The sequence below is a fragment of the Lepisosteus platostomus genome, chromosome 1 (genome assembly GCF_059453375.1).
Source record: "Lepisosteus platostomus isolate fLepPlt1 chromosome 1, fLepPlt1.hap1, whole genome shotgun sequence".
Classification (NCBI taxonomy): Eukaryota; Metazoa; Chordata; class Actinopteri; order Semionotiformes; family Lepisosteidae; genus Lepisosteus; species Lepisosteus platostomus.
The window spans coordinates 41,777,164-41,794,735 of NC_142611.1; the positions used below are offsets into that span (position 1 = coordinate 41,777,164).

At 39.1% G+C, this 17,572-nt stretch overlaps 1 protein-coding gene across 9 annotated transcripts in view; it reads right to left on the bottom strand.

Moving 5' to 3' along the window:
* Nucleotides 1–17,209, bottom strand: part of LOC148677957 (janus kinase and microtubule-interacting protein 1-like) — a 123,724-nt gene extending 106,515 nt beyond the window's left edge. For 2 of the 9 annotated variants that reach the window (XM_088628970.1, XM_088628950.1), the window contains exon 1: nt 16,676–17,206. The gene's annotated coding sequence lies outside the window, so the exon portion shown is untranslated. Of the gene's footprint in view, nt 1–16,498; nt 16,599–16,675 lie in introns of those variants that run through there. The other 7 variants (XM_088628960.1, XM_088628980.1, XM_088628929.1 and 4 more) reach the window with 6 other exon arrangements.
* Nucleotides 17,210–17,572: the final 363 nt, after the last annotated feature.

Here is a 17,572-nt window from a genome sequence, read left to right on the forward strand (position 1 = left end):
TCAGAAGCATTTGCTATTCTTAACAATTCAGGAAGAAAAAGAGGACAAGAAAAGTGTACTGTCAGCAGCCTGTTTTTGAAACAGGCCGCATCTCTTTGCAAAAGCACAGAAACATGAATTACTCCAGAAAGCAGCTCAAGGGTGTTATACACTTTCATTTTCATTCCTACACAAGTGAATGGAAACAACAGGACGAGATTGCACTAGGAGAAAACAGGGAAGCAAAAACACATCTGAAACCGTAAATTTTAGCAACCAAATCGGAGACAGTTAGCAAAAATGTGAGTTAAAATCTTAGATGCTAGAACGGAAGACAGAATAAAAACACATCTCTACTACAGCTAACAGTACAATTCTCCAGAAACTATGAATGTTAATAAAAAACATGGATACTGCTTCGCATGTAAATGACGTTAACATTATATTGAGTATTAGGAGATGAAAAATGATTTTTAATCAATCTACTGTATCTGATTTACTCATTAACCACTCAATTAAGTTCATATGCTTGACTGTCAGCATGGTGTTCAGCATTTATTTTAGAATTTTAATTTTGCCTTTGCTTCATGACTCAAGCTTAAATTGCTTACAACAGATGATGAAAAAAATGCACTATAAAAAGAAGTTAATCATGGTACTGCCAATAAGAACACAAAATGGAAAAATACCTATTACAAGATATTTGTCACACTTTGTGTTATTTGCAGCTTTAAAGTTTAACTTCTGCACCTGGAAAACTCAGAGCATATTTCTGTTCCTATAACAAAAAGTTGGAAAGCAATTATATATTCACTCAAAGCAAAGGAACTAAATTTGCCAACACTGATACTGTCTAAATCACATACTGTCATGGAAGACCAGGTTAATTCTTTCTCTCCTGATATTTTAGTGTAAAATATGTCAGTCCATTGTTCCAACATATCTAGCTTTCAAAAGTGAATTGCAGAAAAAAAGGGCAAAACTTGCTGATTTTCTATGACATCAAGTCGGTAAATCAGCTTAAAATGCAAAGTAGACTCATAATGAATCATTGCACAATTCCATAAGCTTAATAGAAGCATTAACAAGGATAAAATTAACTTGGATAATCATTTTTCAATGGAATTAACTAAAAGTGCATCATCAACATTTTACAGTAAAGCTGTTTTAGCACTGTTTTTTTTTCAGCAAAATAAAAAAACCTTAAAATTATTGATGAATAATTCCAATGAATTAATTCTGGTCTGTAACTAAAATGGATGTGGCAAAATAAAATGTGTTTGTATTTGAGAGGAAGCATTCCAGAGATGCATTTAAGATTGACATTATTTAACATTTTTATGGCATCCCTTCGCAATGCTGAAACAAAAGGCTTTTCACACACCATGATTAACAGCATGAGCTTTGCAATGTTACTTCAGGGTAGGCAGTACAGTCCAAGATTAGTCTTAACAAGAGGCTTTTTTGACACGTTTTATCCTCTTTAAGTAAAATTTCACACAATTTACAATGTTAAGAAAGAGTAAACCTAGTATTGTCTGATTCTTAAGAGATTTATTTGGTGGTGGTTGGGAGTCATGGGACTTTGAAGATACTGTGTGGCAATTGAGTGAAAACATCCAAGTTACAACATCTGGTCTCCTACTGTAGATGTGAAGACTGATAAACTTCCTCAACAAATTGCTGAACATTTCCTGTAGTTTCAACAGTGTGCAAAACAGAGCTAATGCCCAACCTTTTAAAACAGCATTCCTGAGCCACAGCTGTAATCAATAAAAATGTCACCAAAAACACTATTTTTAAAAAAATTATCCAGTAGTCTGTTTCCATCAGAAAAATTGGCCTTTTCGTAGTCTAGAACATTACTAAACATTAACTGAGAGTGTTGTAGTGGAATTTTTAAAATAAACATCAATGTCTACACACAGAAAGAATATCCAAATTCTTGGGTTCTGCATAATAAAATATTACAGGAATAAATACTGAAGATTTAATGCGTTGTTCCCAGTGGAATACTGGTATAGAGTGCGTTGCATTGATTACAGCATTAATATCAGACCAATACAAACACATTGAAGAACTCTATGGAGTGCTGTTTAGACATTCCATTGGTGTTAAGACCTTAAAATGATTGTGCTGGCCTTTATCTCTTTCATCTGTTAAAAATCTTGCAGTTCTGAGTATGCCTGGTGTTTTTCTAACTAGGTCACGTTTCTTTTTAAAAGCTAAGAATACATTAATGCTTCTCATGGTGGTCCACTAAGGGCCTGCTGCTGGAATCTACATCATTGGACACTTCATAGTATCCAACACAAATAGCTGCAAAAAAAACACTATTAATAAAGCAAAAGCACTGTGCATTCAAGAGCCAGAAAGCTGGAACTCCACACCTCTATTCAGGACACTACTGTCACATTAACTGATGATTTAATGTACACGTCACAGAGTACAATGGCTATTCCAAATATATGCTGGACATCAACCCATCTTCCTGGTAATTTTACAACAAATATTTTTTTTTAAATTAAACCACTTACAAGGTGCCCACTCATTCTGTAAATAAGGAACAATCATCTATCATGACATAATCCATATCCAGCAGCCATATCACCCTTCAACTCACTACTGGCAACCCACTGAAGCTAAGCAGGTGTGAGCCTGGTCAGTACCTGGATGAGAGACCTCCTGGGAAAAACTAAGGTTGCTGCTGGAAGAGGTGTTAGTGGGGCCAGCAGGGGGCGCTCACCCTGTGGTCCATGTGGGTCCTAATGCCCCAGTATAGTGATGGGGACACTATACTGTAAACAGGCGGCGTCCTTCGGATGAGACGTAAAACCGAGGTCCTGACTCTCGTCATTAAAAATCCCAGGGCGCTTCTCGAAAAGAGTAGGGGTGTAACCCCGGTGTCCTGGCCAAATTTCCAATTGGCCCTTACCAATCATGGCCTCCTAATAATCCCCCTCTATGAATTGGCTACATTACTCTGCTCTCCTCCCCACTGATAGCTGATGTGTGGTGAGCGTTCTGGCGCACTATGGCTGCCGTCGCATCATCCAGGTGGATGCTACACATTGGTGGTGGTGGAGGGGAGTCCCCATTACCTGTAAAGCGCTTTGAGTGGAGTGTCCAGAAAAGCACTATATAAGTGTAAGCAATTATTATTATTATTATTATTATAATCAGTCTATTTTGCATATGAAATGGCCTCTTAACCCAAAAAACAAAACCTCCTGCTCCTACACTAACAGGCCAGAAACGCCAAATGTCCTCCCCTCATTTGAAAGACATCTGTCTCATGTTCATGTAAAAATGCTGTTTCTTTTCCATGGACCAAGCATGAACCTACAGTATCTGAGGTGAGCAGCACTTCTAGAACAATTTGAGGAAGCAATGTTGGCAGTTGGATAGCACAGTGACACAGTGGTTAGCACTGCTACCTTGGTGCTCTGGGTTCTTGTGTTCAATTTCTGGGGCGCTATCTGCATGGATATATGTATGTTTCCCCCATGTTTCTCCTCGAGTTTCCACCCACAGTCCAAAGACATGCTAGTACTTTAATTGGCTCATGGGAATCACCAGCATCTGGAGGAGACCCATGCAAACATGCGGAGAACATAAAAACTCCATGCAGATCACTCCAGGAATTATTTTAACCCAAGATCCCAGAGCTGCAATATGGCAATACTAACCACAGTACCACCACGCCGTACCCGATTCAAATTAATTAAACTAAATAATCTAGAGGTTCATTTACTGTATTTCTTCATGGTCTCATTTGGAGATGGCGAGCTTAGCTCCTATCCTTAATGCACCAGACAGGGATGAAACCCTTAGACCATAACATTACCAGCCTTATTTCAAAAACCTTCAACACACCACTAACATTATCCAGTTAATCATCCATAGTTTTTCAGATTCACTGAACCATGAACATTGAGCATAGTTTAGCAGTGATTGAATAGTCTATGAGGGATTAAAGTAGCTGAGTAGAGTAACTCTGCAGATAAAGTAGAAGGCTGTTGGGATTTCTACTGATTGGTTTATATTGAATATTAATGTCAAGTCAGCAGTTTTCTCTTAATGATGCTAAAAGCATTATAGCACATGTAACACTCAATCTAGAATTGATTCCCATTTTCGTAATGGTTTTTCAGTTCAAATACAACCTAAGGAATTACTTAATATAAAACAAAATACCTCTATTATCAAGATGCTATTGTTACTCGTGTTCCATTGATATGCTTCTAACACTGAAAAATACCACTTTCAAGAAAAGAAAATTAAAATATAATGAAGAATCAATCATAATCAGTTACAGTATAACACAGTTATTTGAGAATGAAATCCACTCATTGACACTTTATGTCAGATGAATCTGAAAAAAGTATCCATGAGATCTTTTGTGAACATGGTGAAATTCATACTGCAGGTCTGCATGTATATTGATCTGATACTCATTAGTACACTATTACAATTAAACAGCAAAACATTTATACTACATGAAATAAAGCTGTTAGTTTGATGCACAAAACTGCAGCATGCTGCACATAAAACTCTTGTGTTCTTGCCATGTGATGTAATGAATGTCAATTAACTAATGTCTATTATCCACCCTCTTGCTGTCTATCACCACAAATCTTGTTATACTGTAGATCATACTGTTCTAGGCTACCAGGCAGGTAGCAACAAAAAAAAACACACCATCCCAGAATGCACTGATACCACAGCACACCACCCAACAAATGCCAGTCATTGTTCATCCAGATTCAACAATGAATGAAAAGAGAAGCAACCAAACATACCATTTACACATATTCATACAGGAAAAAACCTGGGCTAACTGAAGTTTTCCACAACTCAACTTATTCTACGAAGTAGCAGAATTGCTGTGGGGTCTGTAAACAAATTATTTATAAATCCCCTGGAAGAATATTTAACTGGATCCTGTAGAGGAGTCCATTGTAGGATCTTGCATACACTCCTGCACAGAATCCTAGAAGGGTACTTGAACATCCTTGTCAATGCTCTACAGATGTTATGATGATGAATTTGGCATTTAATTATGTAACGTACTCTCATCCATTTCCTTTAAAAAAAATGGTGCCTACTGATACAGTCGGATTTGCTGGAGTAATCTGAAGTAAAGACCCCTGCTGGTATTTGAACCCATGAGAAGGAGCTCTAGCCACAAACCCACACTACAGCTCCTGTCTAGATCCTATGTCAAAACCCAAGACCAGATCAATCTCTTTTGCATCCTGCACAGCAGTCTGCAACATCACCAGGAGGAACTGTGTTCAGGATCTTGCATAACATTCAACAATACCAGATCTGTATTAATTATTCATTTAGTTTATCCAAAGCAACTTACAGATATTACAATTGCCTTACATACATACATACAGACACAGGTGAGCTTGCAGTACCAATTCAGGTTGAGTACCTTGCTCAACAATACAACAGTCTTCTGACCTTGGATTTTATTTAGCCCATGACTCCTTATTAAGGAGTCTGGAACCTTAGCCACTCAAACACAGAAAATGTAGGAATTCTACATGATCCTAAGATTTATTAAGGGCAGATTACCAATCAGCAATTTCAATAATATTTCATAAACCCTTAAAAGGGATCCTAAAATCCTAGAAATGCCAGAAATATATATGTAATACAGAATGCCCACTTCAGAATATACTGCTGGAAAAAAGAAACACAACATCTCCCCCTCCACACTCTGCCCCTCCTGTCTGCGTGGAACAGGCTGAAGAGTGACTCATCCGTGAAGAGGACCTGATGGCACTGCTGAAGAGTCCATCACAGCCTCTGTCTGGCCCAAGCCAGTCAGGTGTGACGTCTAGGAGGTGTGAGCAGAGGGCCTCAGACAGGTCGCCTTGCTCTTAGGCCAGCAGCATGGAGCCTCACTGTCCTGTCACCGATGTAGACATTGTGTTTGCCGGCAGCTTCAGCAGCAGTACGGGTGTCACTCTGGTGTGGTCACTCGAGGGCAACCAGATCTTGGACAGTCATCTGCTGAAACCTTCTCTGCAGTCGGGACACTGTGGAGCGGCTTACTCCTTAGTGCCTGGCAACCCTGGCACATGACATGCCTGCCTGCAGCATGCCAATGGCCCACTCCATTGCTTCTGGTGACATTCAAGGCATTATGGAATGCATAGAAATATGTGGCCTTTTTCTGCACTGACCTAAGCTTTGAATTAAAACCTTTTTAAAGGTGACCTGATCAGGCATTGTTCCACCTGTACCTCATTGGGTAAAAGTCACCTAACGAGATTTCGTGTGATTGGCAAGTTGCAATGCCTCACTGCATAAGCTGTGCTGCTGGTCAGAGGGCTTAAAACAAATTGACAACCTTTTTTGAAAGTACATAAGCTATAACAATAGTATTCTCATTCCAAAAAAACGTTGCCTTTCTTTTTTCCCCATCAGTATAGATTAAGACTCTGCTTAGGAAACATTCACTCTAAAAGATCAATGCAAATGTCCGTGTAGGAAGTACTGGTACAAAGAACAACATATTTTTACGTTACTAGAGTGCATTATATTAGTCAAATGAATTCTGCTTATTTTTAAAAAGCTGCAACAGTATAGTGACCATCTGGGTCTTTGTAATTTTAGTTGCCTGCAGGTGACAACTTATCATATCAGAGTGTTAGAAATTACCAGTATTTTTTTATTCCATTTTTTTATTTCCATTCCAACCCTATTTTAGAACAATACAGATTTGTTTTTTGTTTTTCTGCCCAACTTCATGTACTTCTGCTCTTTCAGATTCTAGCTTTGAGGTTGTTGGGCAAAATCTATACCCACAATCCATTAGGTAAAATGTAGACTAGGGTTTTACATGAATCTACAAGATGACATACAAAAGATGTCATTAAGCAAACAGAAAAAGACATTTTCAATTGCAAAGGAAGAGCTGCTTTACACCAGTATAGCCCAGTGCTGGAAAATGAAGGAAATCAAAATATCAAAGTTACCTTTGACAATGAAGTGAGAGGTACTGAAATACAAAATGCTAGAAATCAAACTCAACTGCTGTTTTGTTAAATATGAATGTTACTTTTTATTAATTCTTTTATATTGACTCTTAAGGGTCTAAAAGGGCTCTTGTCATGTCATTTGCCAAACCGCTTTATACCATATGGTGTTGCGGGAAGTCAGAGCATACTTAGCACGCAACGAGCACAAGGCAGGATACACCCTGGACGGGGCGCCAGTCCATCGCAGGGCAAGTGCAAGCCAATCATACATGGGGACAATTTGGAGGCCACGGTAAAGGCCAAGGGGGGAGATTTGGCCCGGACACCGGGATAACTCCCTACTCTTATCGAGAAATGTCCAGGGGTCTTTCATGACCCCCGAGAGTCAGAACCTCAGTTTAACGTCTCATCTGAAAGACGGCGCCCAGTGTCCCTGCCACTATACTGGGGAATTAGGACCCACACAGACCACAAGGTGGGCGGCCCCTGCTGGTTCCACTAACACCACTTCCAGCAGCAACCAGAGCTTCCCAGGAGGTCTCCCATCCAGGTACTGACCAGGCTCAACCCTAAAAGGGCTCTTATTCAATATAATCCACTTTTACTATAAGGATCACCAAATGATTCAATATGATTCACTCTTTTTTCATAAAGATACACGTAAACATGTGTCAGTTAATTTGAAAGTATAAGATCCAAGCTCTACCAGAAAGATACACAAGATGTCATAGAACTAGATCTTGATGCAAGAGTCTGCAAAGCTGCCCAACAACCAAAAGAGAACAAGGCAAAAAAACCCTCTTTATTACAGTTTGTAAATTTATATGTATAGATTGGTACGCACTTCATCCACCACTGAAGTACAATACCCACCTGGTGCCACACAACAACCATACCACACAGCACAAGAGGAACAGAAGTGAGGACACATTTCCCCCATCATTCAACTGGTTATCTTTATGTAGGCCTGAAAATAAAGACGAACCTAGTCAGGACACCAAGGGTAACCCTCTACTCTTTGGATCTTCAATAACCAAGCAGTCAAAGTAAGCTGGACATCTCATCTCAAAGACCTACAGCACAGTGCCCCGTACTGGGACATTGGTCTGGAAATTCTAGTCCAGAGGGCGAAGAGCCACCTACTTGTCCAATTTTATAATGAAACCTCTTCTTAGTAAGGGCTAAGAAAAAGCACCATACAGGGGCATTGAGTCATAAATAAATGTTTGTTTCAATACTTCCAAGATATAAGACAGATATTCTGAATAGGAGAATTCAGGAGATACCTACAAGTGGAGGCAACTTTCAGTGGTCATACTGAAGGCAATAGGGGGAAAAGCCATACATATCTAATTCATTTTACCCTAAAATTTTAAATATCCATATAACACATTACACAATTGGTGCATAGGCATTCATCAATACATTGCGATGAATAAGACAGTTAAATCCATAATTTGTTTACTGAAGGAACATATGCCCCTTATGAGTTAACAATTAGGTCCTCAAGAACTGTTTTACTGTTTTGTGCCCAACTGGCCAAAGTTTCTCCAAGGTCTCTTGAGTGGAAGTGAAACTTGTGTATCCTACACTTGATTCAGCAACATGAAAGAGAACGGGGGTCTATTATTGCCCAAGGCTAAGGCTAACCCAACTGCCTAAATTTCTGAGCTTGTTTGCATCTTATATGGTCACAAACTGTTACTGACCATTCATAAAAATATATATGATTATATTTGTGTATGGAAATTTTGCTCCTTTTCAAGAGTAAAAACCTGTTGGCTGTCCTTAGAAAAATTAGTGAGAGACCAGGTTAACCTGTTAACTTCTTCTGGCCTCTATTTATTGCAATAAAGAAATCACGACTTGATTCATCAGAACTGTGTGAGGCTACTCTACTGTACATACAGTACAAGTAAAACCAGTAGCACTTAATTTGTGCTCGCACTGTGCCTTGTCATATGATCTTACATAACACAACAGGTACTGCTAAAAACGTACAGCATTTGCAAAAAACTTGGATGAAGGCAGATCGCTACTTTCTTTTAATAGGATTCAGCAGGATGCTCACCAGACACACATTTCCGCGTTTCAAAATAGAAACTTTATATCAGGACTAATCCATCATCTCAAATCCATTGTTTGTTTTCTTCAGGTCACATAAAAATGCAACTGTGAAGAGGGAAAAAAAAACATGGCTTCCTTCAGGCACAGTATTCCAAAGAGGACACATTAAAGCTTCTAAGGCAGTCTACATTTGCTTTATTAAAAGCTAATAGGCCTACTTATTCTTACAGTACATTTAAAATCTAGGGAGATAAATACTAAAGCAGAATCACTCATGGAGCCTACATGGAATATGCACCTATGTTATTAAGACTATGGTTTTGTAATGTTGTTTTCATTTGATAATAATATCATATTTAATTACTTATATATTGGGATGTGTCTGAGCCTGTAGATCTCAAAATCAGAGCATAATTAGACTCATTCTGATTGTTACTATTTTTAATATCTACTAAAATACTAATGAAATAAACTTACATTAACTTCCTGATCTTCTCCTATAAATGAACATCAACTCCCCCACCCCCCCAAAAAAACAACAACAAATTGACACTTTTGACCTGCATGAGTGCACGAGTCCACGTTTAGGATAGATGTCTTCCGATATAGAGTGTCAGTAATTGATTAAAGGCAGAATGCAATTCACAGGTGTACTATTCATTTAGTAATTTACGGTACAACACAAGCCCTTTTCCTTCCACTGTTTCAAATCTCTGTTCTCCTTTAGGTTTAAGAAATACTGTATCACTGAAATTTCAGAGGCATTCTACAGTCAACAGGGCATCCCTACCAATATTTGCTTAAGAAGACCGTAAATTAATGGCTTCAACCGTTTGTGTCCTCATGCACATGTACAGATAAAAGCCATTTATATTTATAGTGCTTATATTCCATCCATCCATTTTCTAACCACTTCATTTAGTTCTGGGTCGTGGTGGAGCAGATGTCTATCCCGGCAAGCAAGGGGCACAATGCGGGATATACCCTGTACAGGATACCAGTCTATTACAGGACAAAGAAGCCTACTAACCTACCAGCATGTCCTTGTATTACTGGAGGAAACCAGAGCACCTGAAGAAAACCCACACCAACACAGGGAGAATATACAAACTCCATGCAGATGGCCGAATTGAACCCCAGAGCTGCAAGGCAGCAATGCAAACCACAGCACCACCATGCCACCCTGCTTATATTCCATGAAGACCAAAGAAATCCAACATCACCCCCAGTGTCTCAACAGTTACAGAGCTCAACTTGCTCTGAAGAGGGCAGAGCAGTGGCTCTGTGGCTAAGGATCTGTGCCTGTGAATGGAAGGTTGCCTGTTCAAATCCTACAGCCGGCAGAGGAATCCTACTCTGTTGGGCCCCTGAGCAAGGGCCTTAACCCCAACTGCTCCAGGAGCGCTGTACAATGGCTGACCCTGCGCTCTGACCTCAAGCTTCTCTCCCTTCTGTGTGTCTGTGTCTCATGGAGAGCAAGCTGGGGTATGCGAAAAGACGAATTCCTAATGCAAGAAATTGTATAGGGCTTAATAAAGCAACATTATCATTACATTATTATTATTATTAAAGTCTGATCATGGTGTCAAGCCTGGGTCTTGACTCAAACCAGTAACCAACTGTAACCAGGATTCTGCAGGAAGCAGCCAATAGATACAAGGTGGGATTTCTCTGTGGGGGTTCTCTTTACTCTAATGAAACAGGGTCCTCAAAGGCCCCCCAGGGTGCTCTCAGTGAGCAATGTACAGGACCTGTACAGGACGATGTACTGGTGGGAGGGTCAGAGGACTTTGCCTTGACATTTTGTCTTCTCTAGCAGGAATCGCAGCCAAAAGCCAAGACATGAAAAAAAATAACCTGAGATTTTCATAGCGCGGGCATAGCAAAAATGAGTTTGAATTGATTCAGAAATCATTTGAGATTCTAAAACTCCAGAAGAAAAGAAAGGTTTCAAGTAACCCTTTTAGTTTACAATGTGTCCCAAAAACAGCTAGTATGATGGAAATCAAGGATTCTTGGTTTTTAGCAAAACAGTATAAAGAAAAATGTTGTCAATGAAGCTAATATTCCTTTAATGAGCATTTTACAGCAACTGCTCCAATCACAATGCTGCTTCCTTAAAAATATCTTAGCCTCCTAACTCTAACCCTAATACTATGCATTTCTGGTAAACTACCATGAGCCACATGATGAATTATAGTATGTAATTCCTATCTTGTAAAAATTAACTAAATTTCTATCCTTGTAAAAAAAAAAAGTCATAACTTTGATGTCTTAATCAGAGACCCAAATGATGCTCTATGCTACAGGGACCAGTGAAGGCACAGGAGTTCACTCTCCAGACCCATTTTCGACTTGTATGAACTCCTTGTAATAAATTCTACACTTAAGAATAATCTCGCATGCAGAATGAACTAAAACTGTTGCAGTTCCTGAAAAGTGAAACCTTTTATCTTTCCTAAAACTCATTCATTTCCACCCCCCCATCAGATAACCTTTGTTTCAGAAAGCTGCAATGAGGGCAGGCTGCTTTCATTAGTCTTCAGCCAAGCTTTTAAATCAGATTTGAGGAAGACGTGTAAACTTGTCAAAAAAGGATTAAAAAAGCCATTCGTTTCCATTTCACTCCTGGTGAAATAGAATTTGAAGTTGTCTAGAAAAAAACAATTGTCTATTCTATGCATTATATACTCATACATATCTAAAGGCCAGTTAATTTTAACAATATACTTAAATTTACAATGATAAAGAAGTGCTGAACCCCTGGAAGTTTTTCAGACAGGAGGCTGCTACTTCCCTTAAACACACCTTATGTTATAAAATCTATCATAATTGCAAAAGCTTGTGAATAGTGTTTTCCACTACAGCTTTTTTATTAATATACAGAACAACACCATTTAAGATTAAGATAGCTGATTATGCTGCATTAAGACCACCCTTAGATATGTTTCTCAGATAAACCCAGACTTGGAACAAACAGCAAGTAATTTAAATGGAAAGACTCAACCATGTACAGTATAATAAGAACTGCCCACAACAATACCAGGCATTGTACAAATTGGAGTGAAGTTTATGCCCAAATGTAACTCTAAGGGTTTTGGACCCAATACAATCCATCCAGTTTGAGTAACTGTTATCCTTAGAGAGTCAAGGTGACTCAAAGCCTAACCTGGCAGACACAGGGCACAGGCATTCATTCATACTGTTGTGCATTCATTCACATACATTATGCACACACAGGGCAATTCTACCCATACCACCTTACCTGAACAGTCATTGTCATTGGACAGAAATGAGAGTACTTGGAGAAAACCCACACAGCCAAGGAGGAACATGCAGGCTGGACACAGAAGGCTCCTATGTCCAGAACAGAACCCAGGGAACGTGAACTGCAAGTCAGCAGCGCAGCCCTAACCATCAAGCCTCTATACCACCATCGACTAAACAGAGAGGAAAGAGTGAACAAGACACCAAACATGAGTTCACACAGAAGTTAAAATGCAATGGTTTGAGTACACAGCACAAATAAAGGAAAGACACTGGAGGCAAGAACTGAACCCCACAAGAGAAGAACAGACCAAAGGAGAATACTCAGGAATCCAGGAAGGTGAATGGAGAAGTAGGTAGGGCCGATACTGTCCTCCTATACTGTAGAATCATGAAGAACCATCAGAAGCAATTTGTGGACCGGGCTTAGAAAGGCCTTCAATCACATTCCCCAGCATTGTATGGAAAAATTTTGATGTTTAGAATCCCAACTACCTTTAAGAAAAAAATAGAGGAGGCACGTCCTGTATATTTTATCTACTGTACATTCAAGCCTCACTTCAAAAATTAGTTGGAGGGTTACACATATGAGAAATGAAGGCACACACAGAATCTGGAAGAAGTAAAGTACAGCGACAAACTGCAGAACTAAACCTGTACTCAATGTTCAGTGTTCAAATCAAACCTCTGCATTTATATAAAACCGTTCCATACTATGTTACTGTATGGTGTTACAGAAAGTAAAAGGGTAGGCTTTTCTTTTTTCAGTTCAGTTCACAGTTGGTGAATGAAAATGATGTGGAAAGATTAAGCATGTGTGTTTTTATCTTCCCATTATTTACATTCTAATTATTTACCTACTTGTACAATAAAATTATGTCATATAAAAGCAGTCCACAAATCCTGAATGCATCTGAAATACGTTTTATGATTCAACACATTTAAAAAAAAAAAATATGTTTCACTCTTTTTAAAATCTGAACAACATCCATTTTGTTAAAATATTTTAACCCCTGAACTGTATTTGTGTTTTGTTTAGGCCTGCCTGGTAGTTTATGTCTTCTAGATACTGAAAACCCATTTAACAGTTTCCTACAATGTGGATTTCTTCATTAGAAAGATTTTGAGATCACTGAACGCGTCTCCATTACAGACATTTGAACTGATGGTATGGACTGGACCATTTTTTAAAAGCAGGTTGTATAGAACTGTCAATGCAGAGTCAGTTAAAGCTTTTCCTACCTTCATTGTTTCAGAGGTTTTTATGCTTGCTAGAATTTGAAATGAATTTAAATTAAACGGCCTTGTATTCTCTCCGTAAAAATAAAAAGGCCACTTTTGATTTTCACTTTGTATTTAATCCAGTCACAGAATAAAAAGCACAGCCAGGGACAGGGTAAATTAATATAATTACAGTGCAGCTGGCTTCAATTTTGCAGTACAGTATCTTTTGAAAGTGCCTGAGCTATCCCCAGAAAGTGTTCCCATTAACCCAGCCATTTGTAAGAGCACCATTGAGCTGCCAGTATTTTAAAGAAGGCTAAATTACATTAATCCTCCCCTATGCAACACGATCACAAAGTACAAAAAAAAAATAATACCACTTACAAACTGGTGTATGAACAACAAAGTCAAAAATAAGAAAGAATTTCTTCAGGCAGCAAACCTATTGCATACGCATAGGACAATGTCATATAGTATGCATCATTCCAATTCATATACGACAGGGTGAAAAGAATAAGGTAAAAGAATACTGAAATGATTCATACAAAGGGCTACGTTGAGTGCTCAGATCAGAACACTAAAGTAGTTTTCCAGTAGCTTGTCATTGTACATCTCAATTTCCAAACACAGTACATGCAGATCTCGTTAGGAAGATGAACTGTTTCCTGTGCAGGTTATGTTGGATAACGCTGATTTAATAAAAATGCTAATGCACAAAAAGCAAGGAAAGGACGGCTCAAGAAAAGGCCAGAATAAATAACACATTTACTGGATATTATTGAAGATGTAACGCTCACACACTCTTCTCTAACCAATATTTATTTCAGGACCAACAATCGTAAAATTAGCAAGCATCAAAAAAGTGTCCATGTGGTCCACTGAAATACTCTATATTTCCTGCAAAATCCAGGATTTTAAAATACTAAGCTAATTAAGCTATGGGATTCAAAATAAAACCCTGTACCGCCATTCCCATCATATAATTCCATGCAATTCTCATCATTGCCCATGATCTAAGGATCACCATGACAATGTTGAATCTTACTAACAATTTATTAATGACTTTTTCTATGACACAGTTCTTTCTATTTCATCCATCCATTTTCTAATCGCTTTATTCACTGGGAGCCAGAGCATGTCCCTACAAGGCAAGGCAGGATACCCCCTGGACAGGACGTCAGTCCGTCAAAGGACACACACAGACACAGACACGTGCACACTCACCCCGAAGCCAATTAATCTACCAGTATGTCTTTGGAATGTGGGAGGAGACAGGAGCATCTGGCAAAAACCCACACAAATATAGGGAGAACAGCACCTCAGGAATTGAACCCAGGGCCCTAGAGCTGCAAGGCTGCAGTGTTAACTACTGCACCACTGTACTCTCATGCTTTCTATTAGAGAAATTCCTCAACAGTTCACCATGTACAGTAGCAAGCTAAAGATGATATTTATGGTTCATTAGCTTAAATGACCCCCTTCACATTGTTAGCTGGTCCAGCCCTTTGCTATTTGGGACTTTCCTTATGTAGCACGTAAAATAGCAGGGAACAACTGACCAGACGAATCCATTCGTTTTTGGCAGGCAGATAGAAATATTACAGCCGCAAGACAAATATGGATCACTGGCAAAGAAGGTAGGACATAGTCCAACCCATACAATCTCCTGAGGGCAACACGCAAATGTTAGAGAAACTTATCTGTAATTTTATTATTCGCTAAAAACAAAAGTGGAAACAGGAATCAATTGGGATCCTCTGATTTATCGAAATGTCATGCAATTCCATACATCCAGAAGGGCCTGCATAAATCTTCACTTTCTTGATAAGAACTGAACAGGGGTAAGGTTACTTTAATTAAAAATCAAAACTCTTTAAACTATTCCACATGCAAAAAAAAAAAAAACGTGAGCATGTTATACTGTATGGAAAACGAAATAATCCATCCAAAAAAATCGAGACTCTGCAACGCGCTTTGATTTTACAGTGCATGGAATATTTTTCACCCCAAAAATTTGAATCTTCTAACATACAAGGCAAGACAATTTTAGCTCTGCTCACATTATTACTTAGCACCTGTGGGCAATTTCCCATCCCTTCGTTGCAGTTATTGGTGGTTTTAATTAAACTATGGGGATAGAATGTGTCTTGTGTCTCTTGCCTTTATTCTAATTACTTCCTACGAGGTGTACAAAAATTGTACAATAATATCAGCAGTCTTTGAATTAAATCGCAAAGTCACGAATGAAGTGTGAAATCCCAGAAACCGTGATGCGGCTGTGAAAGAAGAGAGGTGATAAACTGGTTCAGGTTTCTTGTTGCCTCTGCTGTCCAACCCCACCCTCCTTTTTACTGCCTGCAACGTTAAGCTCTGCACCACAGACCACATGGCACAAGATACGCGAGTGTCTCTGGAAATCAACACATCCCTCCAGCGTGCCTTCCACCTTAGGGTCTGCTTGTGCAACAGGAACGAAAAGGAAAACTCAATTTAGATAATCATATTAACACCCACGGCTATTTTTAAAGACAAATGTAGCTACTCCCAGTAAAGTGCCAATCGCCTGACAGAAAACGGCACTAAACTCCTTTGCACAAAAACTGCGTGTACGCGAGCTGAGAAAATGAACTTGGGGAAATCCTGAGGGTCTTCTTAGCCAAATATAGCTTAATACAATAATCTGCCCACATTACAGCAACACGAAGAACCCTAATTAAGGTTGACACGGGAAGTGGAAAAACCACTATAATCCGTCTGCTGTATCTGCAGTGTGACATTCACTGTACGTTTAATTCAACACTGTTATCTGCCCAGTATTCTGTAACACTCATCTTTATTTATTATGCAATGAAAGGCACTGCAAAATAACGCCGCAGTAGACCCAAACGTGAAGTAAACGTTCGCTGTAGAGTGTAAAGAAGAACATACGAAACTGTTGAGCTAGAACATGTATATTTACATACCAGTTTACACAGCATGCAAATGCCGATGATCCCACTTCACAACTTCATAACTGATGCAGGTTTACAGAAACAGATGCTGAACAGGTTCAACTTGTGCGGAAAGAGAACAAGTACTAATCGCCATAATTAAACATAGCAAACATAGCAAACTGTTTGATCTAATTAATAATTACTCACTTAGCATGTCTGATTAGCGAACTCCATGCGGCCTCCAAACGGCATTTGCAGTAATGCTAGATTAACGAGGGGGACTGTTTTATTTCCTTTACGGCCACGTCGGTTTCTGACAGATCTTCATACGAACACACCTCAACTCAGGATGCTTCAGCTTTACAATTCCGAAAGCAAGGCGAAGACGGATGTCTCTCTGCGAGGATTAAATCGAAAATGGCTTTTGAAGAGCTTTTTTTTTGCATCCAATAAATCAACTGTTTTAGAGTTCGAGATGCTTTGAAAAAGTTGATCTAATTCAAATATAAGGAAATGCTACAGAAACATTGCTCTCCTATGGACAGCTCCCATGTCGGAGGCAGTCTGCAAGCCGGCACGCTGACACTGCACTCCGCCCACACAAGACGTCAGCCGAGTATGGTGCTTTGCTGAACGGGGTACATGAGCTGGCGCTCTTAAAAAGACCTGCTGCTTCGCTGAAATAAAATGACAAGCAGACCAGGTTACGGTATATCACACCTGATCCACCAAGATGATGAAATAACAGTTTGGGCCTGGACATTTACCTTCTAAATCAGTGAAGGAATTTTGCAGCTTGTGTATGGGTGTGAATGTGCTGCGGCAGATAGCACATGAGATCACGGGAGAGTTCGAAGGTTAATCGATGAGACAACGAGAGAAACATTGTGGAGAATTCGGATTTTTGAAATCATAAGCAATGGTCTGAACAGTGACATACGAAGTATTTCCCTGTAAATAATCGTACATTGCTGGAAATCTTCACGCCCTGTATTAGTGAAGACTTCAGATCCGTTAAAGTAGACATCCACGTATGTTCATTAAAAAACTTAAAATGCATCAATCAGTGCACAACTTAATTGGTGCAATTAAAAACATGATTCT